We start from the raw sequence: 12,559 nt of genomic DNA, 5'->3' as shown, positions 1-12,559 counted from the left end.
TGCAATTCCTTTCTTAACACAGGAACTGAATATGCAGGTAGGTGACACCTGGGGACTGCGTGCAGGTAGGGGGCCGGCGGGGCCCCCACTAACTGCCCGCGTGGAGGGGCCTCCCGCTCTGCCTGGGGAAGGGCCCCAGCCCAGGGGCCAAAGGGCAGCGCCTCAAAGCAGAGGAAGGAGAGGACACTGTCCCCGGGCAGGCGCAGAGACCTGGGGCGGCTGGGGCTCAGCGTGCACGTGATGAGAGGGACTTGGGACGAGCTGAGTTCCTGTGAGTGATCAAACAATCATTCCAGCAGCTGAGGCCGACCCTTTGCGCTTGCACACACACACCATCTGGGCATCTCTGTCTATGTGTCCCCACCTCGTCCAGATCCTCTGCCTCCCTGCCCCCCCCCCCCACTTCCCCCACTATACGCCTCCCTACATCTGATTCAGCTCCACGTTTAAACTGCCATCTTCTGTACTTGGATGCTCTCCAGCGGTCACCCCGGTCCTGGCCCCTTTCCTGAGCCCAGACGCTGTAATTAGCTGCCTATTTAACACTGCTGGTGTGTCTTCACTATGCTCAGCACGGCTCAGAGAACCCGGCTCTTTGGCGGCAAATCTCTCTCCCTTGGTCTCCTCGGCAGATGACCTCATGGTTACGAAACCACTCAGGTGCTCAGCTCAAAAGTGAGTCAGCTGTCTTTGATCCTGTTTTCCTCACACCTCACAATAAATGCAACAGAAAATACTGTCATCTTCACAGATGTGCCCGGAGTCCAAACACTGCTGAACAAAGCCCCCACGTCGCGGCTGCGGCTTCTTTCGCCTTGATGCAAACTCTCTAGTTTGTTCCCCTCCCCACTCTTGAAGCCCGGAGGTTACTCTGACCAGCATCAGCGTCACGCAAGCTTCCACCTCATTAGACTAGAGATTAAACCCATGGCACACACTCAAGATCCTCACGATGGCCTCTTTCTTTCCCCGGGGTCTCACTGACGTGGTCCTGCCCAAAGCATCACCCCAGCAACACCGACCTGGGTGTTTCCTACCTTCTGGATTTCCTTCCCGTTTCTGGTTCCTTACGCTGGACATTTCTCTGCCTGGAGTGGCCTTCCTCCAAAGCTCCCTTGTGTCTGTCGCTTCTTCCCAAGTCCACCTGAAGGTCAATTCCTCCAAGGGGTCCACACCCCATCTAGGATAACTTCCTTTTCTCTCTTGTGATTTTCTCATCACAACTGACGTGGTCTGTTGACATGACAACTTACTAAGTGCCTACCTTCCCAGTAGAATGTAAGCTCTGTAAAATCAGTGAGTTTGACTTTTTAGTTGCAATATTCCTATAACAAATGGATAGTTTACTGGCTCTGTGTATAGGCTAACTCCACCCCCTCCCACTCCTCTCTAGGGTGCAGATGCTGGAAAGATGGATGGCGGAATGGATAGAGAAATACAATACACGGATGGCAGATAAATAGAAAGATACCGTAGACTGACTGATAGATGATAGAAGATAGGTAGGTAGATAGATAGGTGCACTGCCTAGTCCTTGTAATGAGGCTTCTATCTGGGATTGATTTCTGTGCCACCAGCTGCCTTGCATGAGTCTCTGAACTGAATCTGCATCAGAGGAGATCAGACCCGGGTTCAAAGGATCTGCCTGAGAGGCAGGTGTTGTGGGAGAGGTGATATGGAGTTCCAGGGAGATGAGCTCACAGCTCAGCAGTCAGCTGGGGCAGCAGCGGAGCGTCTGACCAGAAGCCAGAGGCTGTGGGCTCAGCAGGGTGGCCACGAGGTTTCCTGGTCACTGTGGAGATGAGAGTACCCAGGGACCTGGCCAGAGCCGTCCCTCCCACCCCGTCCTGGCCTGGCTCCTGTACCTCCCACTGCTCCATGTCCCCTTTCCACATAAACCAGCAAACAGGAGCTACTGTTTGCACCTGAGCCCTGGCCAGCACACCAGCCAAGTTTCCTAAAAACCCACAAAGCAGAAACTAGGTCGATTCCCATCTTCCAGGTGCAAAACTCCATGCTGAACCCATATGTGATGAGTTTTGACTTCATCCACAAATCTATGAGAATCCACTGAACCCGTGTGAGTAGTGAAGGGACATAATTAATTTGCATTTTGGGAAGACTGCGCTAGCAGCTGCTGGAGAATATGGGGGATGCCGGGGCTCAGGGAGCAGGGAGACTGAGTGCTGATAACAATGGAGTTAGGAAGACAGCCAGGTATACCTGTCTGGATATATGAACCTTCACACTCCTACACAAAATGAATACATTCTGTTAACCTCAAACAAGCTATTTCAAAGGAAAGAGCACCATAATGAAATACGTAGTATGTGCTGGTTTCTCAGTACTGTTATTTATGCCAGTAGGAAGCCACTGCCAAAGCCAGGGTCTGATTCTTGCCTGACAAAAACATCAGATATATACCGTCTGACACGTGGGAGCTGGCAGAGTTGCCCTGACACAGAGCTCACTCACATGGATGCAGTTCCAGTCCTAATCCTTCATTACTGTTTATCCACTGCTTTGTAACAGCTTCCTAATTGTTTCATGCAGATGGTGACAAGTTAGGGATCTGATGCTGGAAGAACGGGGGTGTTGGGATTACATGACGCATGTTGTTTAATCAAGGTGAACATATTTTCTAGCAGAGCTGATTGCAGAAATGACATCCCTCTGCAGATAATTAAAACTAGAGACTCCAAACCTTTTTTGTGTCTGTGTATCAATCGCACGTTAGATTTTGAGAAAAATAACCTTTGCCAACAACCCACATTTGGGCAGGAGACACAGGCCTGACTGCTGTCTGTTCAGACTGCTGTCCTGGCCAGACTGGCCCCAGCTGCTTTCCTGGCTGGTGGGTCAGTCACTTGCTGTGTGATTAATTCATTACTCATTCATTAACTCACACAAAAGTCAAGCTAAGTGCCCTGCCTGTAGTTAAGTTGAATTAAATGATCACGAAAATCTTTTGCTTGTTCGTAGACCAGAAAAATCTACCAATTAAAACAGTAAAATTGGTTACAGATTAACAAAGATTAAGCAATTATAAAAATAAATAAATAAATAAATAAAAGGATTGTAAAAAAGTACTCCTGTTAAAAGGACCTATATTAGTTTGCTAGAATTTGTCAAAACAAAATACCCCAGGCCTGGGGTGGCTCCAGCAGAGAAATTTGTTCTTTCACCTCTGAAGCCAGTGGAAGAGGAGGTATGAGCAGGGCAGGCGGCTTGTGAGGCCCCAGGGGGTGGGGTGAGGGGTCTGCTGGAGGCCTGCTGTCCATTCCAGGCAGCTGCTGGCAGGCTTGGTGGCCCTGGACTGAAGAAGCATCACCCACATCTGTCCAACTTCCACATGTGTGTCTGTGTCCTAGTCTCTCCCTGAGGAGGTTGGGACCCACCGGCCCCTAGTATGACCTCACCCCAACCAACCAAGCCTGCAAAGACCCTGTGCCAAGTGAGGGCTCCTGCAGAGCTGCTGGCAGGTAGGGCTCCAGCATGGGCTGGAGGACACAGTGCAGCCCAGAACAGTGCTCATCAAGACAAAGTATGACCAAAATAAATCTAAACATCTTAAAACATTCAGATTCAATAGCCATTCAGGCTGAATGCCAGCTTGCTTCCTTCCTCCCTCTCTCCGTCCTTCCTTTTGCCAAAACAACAGGACAATTATCTCATATTCTGACGCCGGCAGGTAGGGCATCTCCACCTAAACCTGAGCCAATGTTCTTTCCATCTTTCCTTCCAGAAAAGGCCTCTAGGACCACAGCTCCAAAGCAAAGGCCTCTTGGTAGGGGAAAGGCACTTCCTCTTTGGCTCTTTGTTTTATAAATAGGGAAGGGCAGATTTTCGGGTTACCAGTTGGGGACTGTGGATGTCCAGCACACTCTCTGGTGGTCTCACCAGTTCCTAAAACATTTTACGATTTGAGATATACTCACAGACCATGACATTCACCACCCTATGTACAGTTCAGTGGTTTTCAGTACAGACCATGTTGTACAAACATCACCACTGTCTATTCCAGAACATTCTCATCACCCTAAAAGGAAGCTCTCCCCCCTCTCCCAGCTGTCACTCCCCACCCCCCACTTCCCACCAGCCCCTGGCAACCACCAATCTGCTTTCTATGTCTGTGGATTTGCCTGTTCTTGACATTTTATCAAAGTGCAATCATACAATGCACGACCTTTTATGTCTGGCTCTGTCACTCAGCATGAGGTTTTCAAGCTTCATCCAAGTTGTAGCCTGTGCCAGTATTTCACTCCTTTTTTAAATCATTCAATAATGGTCCATGTTATTGGGATAACTGCACTATTGCTGGAATATTCCTACATATAAATGGCGTGATATTCCACTGCCTGGATCTACCATATTTCTTCCTAACTTTTTATCTTCCTATCTTCCTTCCCTCCTCCCCTTTTTCTAAACTGTAAACTTCTTCAGATGAGAACATTCCAAGTGAGAAAAAATTCTAAAATCTTTTCGTTTCTGCCACGTCCCTGACACCCTAACCCAGATTTGGGCAGAGGGAAAGCATTCCGTATGTGTTGGCTGTTGTGAGTGACCGACGGAGGGATGAATGAGCCCAGCTGGAGGGCACGGGCAGACAGACTGGACCCCTCGTGCTCTGAGGACACCCCTTCCAGGCAGGCAGGAGATGCACACCTTGGTCTAGTCACAACAGCCTTTCAGCTCTGCCCCATTCCCACTCCGTGACTCTGAGGCGGCCGATAGGTGTCCATGGAGAAGAAAGACTGGACTGAACTGTGATGAGAACAATACGAAGGTGCAGTGTGGACACCAGGCACAAAGGCAGATGAGTGTGGGATTAGCTCTCCAGCTGCTGGACGTCCAGTCCCTGTGTTTGCCCAGAAAATTAAAACAGAGCGAAATTATATTAAATTTTGATATGAGCCATTTGATGTTCATCTAAAAAGTAATAAATTAATATACTGCTTGCCAGCACTTCATTTCTAGCCTCAGTCCCATTTCGGAGAGGTGGGGAGCTGCTTTCCGCATTGGTGGACGTGACCTATAACCACGTCAGTGGTCAGTCAGTCATGCTGGGCCCAACGGGCCACATGGGGTGAAAACGTCCAGGTCAGAAATGGCCTTTCACAAAATCAAGGGCACTAAAGGCCACCATTCTGCTGACTGGCATATGCTGGCCTCCGAGAAACAATGGGTACGGATATGTTAATGTCCTGGATGCAGCAGGGAAAATAAAACACGAAAGCCGCGTTGGAAGCTAAGCCAAGAGAGCGAGGCGGAGGTGATGAGCACGTGTTCTTGGACGAGCCACACACCCAACCTTTTTCACCTTGTTTTGGTTTTGAGAAACGAAAGACTGATATGGGATTGTTCAAGAGTTATCAAAAGACAAAAAAGAAAGGAAGGAGGGAGGGAGGGAGGAAGGAAGGGGGAGGAAACCCATTTCCACATAGTGTACAAGGGATTCTATACCCGTTAAAGTTCTATTTTTAGAAGTTGCTGATTTTCTCTGTTGTTGGGAATTACCCCCAATTATTTCTTTTCTTTTCCGCCACCCTCCAGCACCTGGAGTTCCCAGGCCAGGGATCAGATCCGAGCCACAGTTGCAATCTAAGCAGCATCTGCAGCAACACCAGATCCTTAACCCACTGTGCTGGGCTGGGGATCGAACCCGTATCCCAGCGTATCCACGATGCTGCTGATGTGATCCCGTGGCGCCGCAGCAGAAACTCCATATCCCTGATTATTTCTTGACTTATTTCAGGAAGTTTTACTCTTCCCCAAAAGTTACCCACTAAGTGTGGTGCCATGGGGTCATTTTCTAAAAATGACTCTTTGGCTAAAGTTATTAGAAAAATATCACAATGAGGCCATATTCTACAAATTGTATTAATAATTCAGAAAAAAGTAACTGTGCTTATAACTACTTTTCCATCACTGTCCTGTCTGGTCTTTGGCCGGCAGAGTGCAGGGAGAACATAAAAGGAAACATACAGCCTTTTTCTTCAAAGGCTGGGGATTCATCTGCAGAAATCCAGGGGACATTACTATAGGCTGGTGACCAGTTCCGCCCCCTGCATCCATCACATGGAATCGATGAAAATGTGCAAGGAATTTGGGGGCAGGAAAGCAAGTGGGATGGCCAAGGAGAGTGCCCAACCCTTCAGAGGGTGTGTGTGTGTGTGTGTGTGTGTGTGTGTGAGAGAGAGATGGCCAAGGAGAGTGCCCAACCCTTCAGAGGGGTGTGTGTGTGTGTGTGTGTGTGTGTGTGTGTGTGTGTGTGTGTGTGTCCCAGGGAGCAGGGTGTGTGGTCTGCATGAGGGAGGCAGCAGCAGGCCCGGCAGAGGAAGGGCTCCTCTGGCTGAGTGTCTGCTGTCCACCTTGTGCTGGACCAAGTGCTTCAACCATGCCTCTCCCTCCCTCAAGGCAAAATAAACCCGAGAGGTCACATCACGGAGGAAGCTTATGACAGAAGAATAACCCAGTCTAGCCTCCCTAGATGTGTTAAAAAATGTTATTTTTTGACAGAGGATTCCCCAAATACTTGATCCAACAACAGACAGATCTACAAACAGATAAATCGACAACAGATACAGTGTAATGATTTTAACAGATTTTAGCTAAAAGTACTGTATGAGCCTTAACTTCCTTACTGCTACAAAATATACTGCACCTTTAAGGCCAAGAGCACCAGTAAGTGCTTCAATTAGCTGTACAATGAACTTGGCCCCAGGTGTGAGAAGAAAATCTCTATTTTCCAGGGTCATTTACCAAAAATATTTCACCTGCGTAGTTAATAGTAATCACAATTACAACTGAAAAGGATGGGCTGCTACAAATTCTAAGGCAAATAAATGTGTGTGTCTTATAATACACGTTTGTGGGATAATACCATAATTTTAAAAATCTATAAACAGGAGTTGTTTTATCATCCTATGTAGGAAAGCAACTTTTGGGCAGTTTCTGGAAGTGCGGTGAATTTGTGAGCCTCTGTCTTTGAAGTGACAATGAATCCGGGGAAGGGATAATGACTTGGGCTCACTTTCAGCTCTGCTGGATCCAGGCCCCTGTCTGTGCCCCTACATGCGACTCAGTCTTCTTTGTTTTGATACATATTTTTAAATTTGAACCTTTTCTTATCCTCTGATTGGAAAATCTTTTGCCTTTTGCTTGACGGGCTGTTTGGGACCGAATCAGTATAGGCAGGACACAGCATCCAGCCACTTTGCAACAGGGCTGTGTTTTTACCATCACGTGTTCTCAGTCACCCCCCAGACTGACTCAGTGCCGGGCTCACTGGGGGAGAAAAAGAAACCTGTATGAGGAATTGATCCTCACCACCATTTGTTCATTTCCTCTTTTAAGATTTTATCAGCACGTTGGGATTTACGATTCCCTGTAACCATGGCCAAGGGTATAGGTCAACGGTGCCACTGTCTAGACAAGCAACAGGTGCTTCTGTTTTTACATTTTTCATGGAGACCTGGAGAAAGCTAAGCAGTGAAGATCAATGATTTCTTATTCTCTTGTGATGGTTTCTTACTTCACCTGTAAAATAGCACGTGCACGCACATGTGCAGGCATGCGCGCGCGCGCGCGCGCGCGCACACACACACACACACACACACACACACACACACAGTGCACGCACGTGGTAAAAGATAAACGTTCCAACTACTATCAGGTGGGGACCTGCTATTTTCCTCTTTACAGGCAACTTCTGCTACCAGGTTTATAGCCATCTCTTCAGATGTATTCTATACAAATACCCACCCCCAGGCGATAATATTCGAATACTACACACCTGGCGTGCCTGGGCAATCATCAGTCAGAGTGGACACTGGTGAGCATTTTCTTTCAGTTCTGACTGTGGCCCTATTTCTACTAAGGAAAAATATTATTATTATTATTTTGTCTTTTTTTTGCCTTTTGTAGGGCCGCTCCTGTGGCATATGGAGTTCCCAGGTTACGGGTCTAATCCGAGCTACAGCTACCGGCCTTCGCCAGAGCCACAGCGACAAGGGATCCGAGCCACGTCTGCAACCTACACCACAGCTCATGGCAACGCCGGATCCTTAACCCACTGAGAAAGGCCAGGGATCGAACCCGCAACCCCATGGCTCCCAGTCGGATTCGTTAAACACTGTGCCATGACAGGAACTCCATAAGGAAAAAAATATTATTTTTAAAATGAAGCTCAGTGCCTTTGAAATTGGAACACATCATAGCTAGGGCTCAACCTCACTCATTTCATTGGACTCACAGAATTCCACTAAACAGATGCACAGCCAAGTAAGCCTTTTCTTACAGATGGACAATTACATTCGTCTCCAGTCTTTCATTCCTATGAACCCTCCTGCAGTAAATAGCTCTACCTCTATTTATGTGATCATATGTGTATTTCTATGGAATGAATTCCAATTTAGTTGAGTGAAAAGGTGTGTGCATTTAAAACTTTTTTGTGAATTTTGTGGTAAAATACATATAACAGAAAATCTGCCATTTTAAAACCAGTTTAAAGTGTACTATTCCGTGGTATTAAATATATTGGTCACGTTGTGCAACCATCATCACTCTTTCTTCCAAAACTTTCTCATCACCCCAAGCAGAACTCCTGTAACGACTGAGCAATAACTCCCCATTCCCTGGTAATTGATATACTTTCTGTCTCTATGTTTGTTTTCTTACTGTTGAGTTTTAGTCGTTCTCCATATATTTTGAACACCAGTCAAGTCTGTGGCTTGTCATTTCTTTTTCATAACAGTGTCTTTTGCAGAGCAGGAGTTTAATTTTACATTTTTTTCCTTCATGAACTATTCTCCAGTATTGTATCTGAAAAGTTATTGTTGGACCCAAGATCACCTAGATTTCTCCTATATTAACTTCTGCTAGTTTTATAGATGCATATTTTACATTTGCACCTACAATCTGTTGGGAATTAATTTTTGTAAAAGATGTAAGATCCAAGTCTAGATTTTTTGGCCCAAACACAGCAGGTTGGTAAATGTTCTGTGTGACCTTGAGAAGAAGGTGTGTCTGCTGTTGGATGAAGTCGTTCACAGGTTTCAGTTGGGTCCAGCTGATGGGTGGTGCTCAGCACAACTGTGTTCTTAGTGAATTTCTGCAGCTGGATCCGTCCCTTACTGACAGTGCGGTGTTGAAGTCTACACTTACCACCATGGATTCATCTATTTCTCCTTGAGATTCCATCGATTTTTGCCTTAGGTATTTCACGCGCTATGGTTAGGGGCATAAACATTAAGAATCATTATGTCCTTGGAGTACTGACCCAGAAACTGGATCAAAAGCTGGAAATCTCAGCTGTGGACTTTTCATAAATGCCCTTTATCAGGTTGAGGAAGTCCTCTTCTATTCCTGATTTTCTGATAGTTTTTAAACATGAATGTTTATAAGATCTTGAAAATACGTTTTTCGCATCGATTGAGGTGTTCGGGTGTTTTTTTTTCCTTTCCCTCTTTCAATATAGTGTTAATTGATTACTCTTATGTTGAACCACCTTTGTGTTCCTTGTTTTTTTCTGAGTTTTTTCCTCCACCTTTATTAAGATATTACTGATTTTCCTTCCTTGAATAAACCCTGCTTGTTCACGTGTTCAACCTGTTGGAGTAGGTGTGTTAGTCTTTCCTAAGGGATACTGGTAGATAATTTTCTTTACTTGTGTGTCTTTATCTCGTTTTGGCATCAAGGTAACACTGGCCTCAAGGAATGTGTCAGGAAGTATTCTCTCTTGTTCTATTTTCTGGAAGAATTTTAAAAGGATGGTGTTAATGCTGCAAATGTGTTAACTGTATACGTTTTATAGAATTCAAAGATGAAGCCATCTGGTCTGGATATTTTTCTTTGGAGGTTTTGTAAATTACTGCACAGATCTCTTAACTTTTTACAGGTCTATTGAGATGTTCCATTTCTGCTTCAGTCAGTTTAAGTAATTTGCATGTTTGCAGGGATTTATTCACTTCATCCCAATTATCTAATTAGTTGTATAACTGTCCATAGTATTCTTTTATAATAATATTTATTTCTATATGGTCTGTAGTAATGTCTCCACTTTCATTTCTGATTTTTTATGTCTTTTTTTTTCTTTGTCAGTCTTATTAGAGGCTTGTTAATTTTTTGATGTTTTCAAAGAATCAACTTTCAGTTTAGTTGATACTCTGTTGTTTTTCTATTCTTTACTTTAATTATCTCGACTCTACTATTGATTTTTATTTCCTTCTCGTAGCTTTGGCTTCCCCAGTTTCTCAAGGTATAAAGTTAGCTTGTTGATTTGATATCCTTCTTCTTTAAAAAAAGTTTTTTATGGCAGTATCTGCAGCATATGAAAGTCCCTGGGCCAGGGACTGAATCCAAGCCACAGCCGTGACCTAGGCCACAGCTGCAGCAATGCTAGATCCTTAACCCACTGTGCTAGGCAGGGGATCAAATTCACACCTCCACAGTGACTCGAGCCACTGCAGTCAGATTCTTAACCTGCTGTGCCATGGTGGGAACTCTATCTTTCTTCTTTTTTAGTGCAGGCATTTACAGTTATTAATTTCCCTCGGAGCATAGCCTCTGTGCTGTAGCCGCAACTTATGCCACAGCTATAGCAACACTGGACCCTTAACCCACTGTGCTAGGCTAGGGATCAAACCTGAGCCTCCACAGAGACAAAGCTGGATCCCCCACTGCTGCACCATAGTGGGAACTCCCCATTTTTAAGCTGGCTTTTTCTTTTCCTTTCTTGTCTTTTGCTTTATATGGTCACACCTGCCATTGGCTTCTTCTTGATGAAGCATTTCGTTGGTTGCTGTAAACGTCTTACTATTTCTAGTGTTCTGACAAAGTTGTTTCTGACCATTTCTGTCTGTTTTTTTTTTTTTTTTTTTTTTGATGTTTCTATGTGTGGATTGGCACAGGGAACTGCCAACTCCACCGTTTTGCTGATGTCACTCTTGTTCATCTTAAATTTCCCTTTAAAGAAGCCATGTCAATCATGCTGGGAGCGTCTGAGGCCTTCACCAGTGCAGGGCATAAAGACAGGTTTTGATCTTTGCCAATTTGATGAGAAGAAAAATATTTCACTAAAAATGTTTCTTTCATCATTAAAAAGGCTAAGCATCTTTACATATGTTTATAAATCATTAATGCTTATTTATACAGTGAAATATGCACCATTCAGCCATCTTGCCAAATGTAGTAAATACGTAAGATGAATAAGTGACACAGGACATGATCTCCTGTGACTCCAAGCTGGAAAGAAGGCTAAATTCAGGGGTAATCAGCTAACTTGCCAATTGTAATCCAAAAACTTCAGAATTAAAAAATGTACTTCTAAAATGGTTTTGAGCACCAATTAATTGTGCATAGCTTTGGTAGGATCTGTGAAGAATACTGAAGAAGAAGGATATGCTTCCTTTAAAAGGGTAAAAATATTAGAGACCTACATGCAGAATGCCATGTGTAGCACATACTGCCAGGGACGGTGGCTATGTTACATACTAAGCACCACACAGAGGTTCTCCTGCAAATCTTATGTGGGTGACCATTTTCTGAGGGGACACGAGGCTTAGGGAGGTTAAGTACCACCAGAACTTAACTTGTCAAGGACAAAGCCAGAATTTGAACCAATTCTTCAGGCCCATACTTTAAAACAAACTTTAAAACAAAAGTTTTGTAATTGAATAATAGGTCATGAGGACTCATTATTTTCAGAGAAATGTAAAATAAACATGTGATTTGAATAAGCCCATCAGGCCAGTGCTGAAGACCCATAGCTTTTGGGGCCCCAGGAAATCATAGAAGCAACAGCTACTGTGCGTCCCGGTTGCCAGGGACCAGGCCTGTCATGTGTGCTATTTCTGATTCCCACAGCTCCCCGAGACATTCCATTTTCTATCTACTTTGGTCATGAAGTCACTGGCCATGATTCCAGGGTGGGAACTGGCAGTGCCATCTGGGTCCTCGCCTTGCACCCCACAGCGTCAGCCCGGATGGGACTGGAGGACACCGTCCACCTGGGACTGACCTCCAGGGAGGCACATGCTATGTACTGATTCCCCCTGAGGTGGAGGAGGCCACTGAAGACACCTTGTATGCAATTATCCTTAGCTAGGACTTTCAGCTCGCACCTGCCTCATTCCACCTGCGTGTGTATCTGAGGGTTACTTTTTGGCCCGTCTGTGCGTGACAGCAGATGACTCCACCAAGGGTCCTTTCAGATATGTGCCTTTTCAGCTGATTCCCGTGATGCCAGAGGGTGTTTATTGTATGCTAACTGACTATAGCAGTGACACGAAAACACTGGTGTGTAGGTACACGCCCTAGGGGTTCATGAGCAAGTGTTACTCAGCTTTCGAGAAGTCACTTCCCTGCAGTTTCGTACATCTGATTCATTATCTCCCCTTATTGTCTATTTATCCATGAGAATTAAAAAAAAAAATTTAAGTAGAGTCATATGTATTTAATCAATTGGATTGGAATAAGAAAACAATCACCACTTCTGCCTTTTCTTGCTCTATTTTCTTCTTTTAAAAGAAAAAAATGGATTAATACTCTTCGTTTTAAG

General features: G+C 45.0%; 1 protein-coding gene across 17 annotated transcripts in view; it reads right to left on the bottom strand.

Moving 5' to 3' along the window:
* Window positions 1–12,559, bottom strand: part of DLGAP2 (DLG associated protein 2) — a 666,739-nt gene that overhangs the window by 238,748 nt on the left and 415,432 nt on the right. The gene's annotated exons all lie outside the window — the stretch shown is intronic.

Source organism: Sus scrofa, chromosome 15, assembly GCF_054392235.1.
Source record: "Sus scrofa isolate SSC_HxYL_T2T_F1_AM1 chromosome 15, Sscrofa_HxYL_maternal_Yorkshire_Landrace_v2.0, whole genome shotgun sequence".
NCBI classification, from domain to species: domain Eukaryota; kingdom Metazoa; phylum Chordata; class Mammalia; order Artiodactyla; family Suidae; genus Sus; species Sus scrofa.
This window is presented reverse-complemented; position numbering and strand designations above follow the sequence as displayed.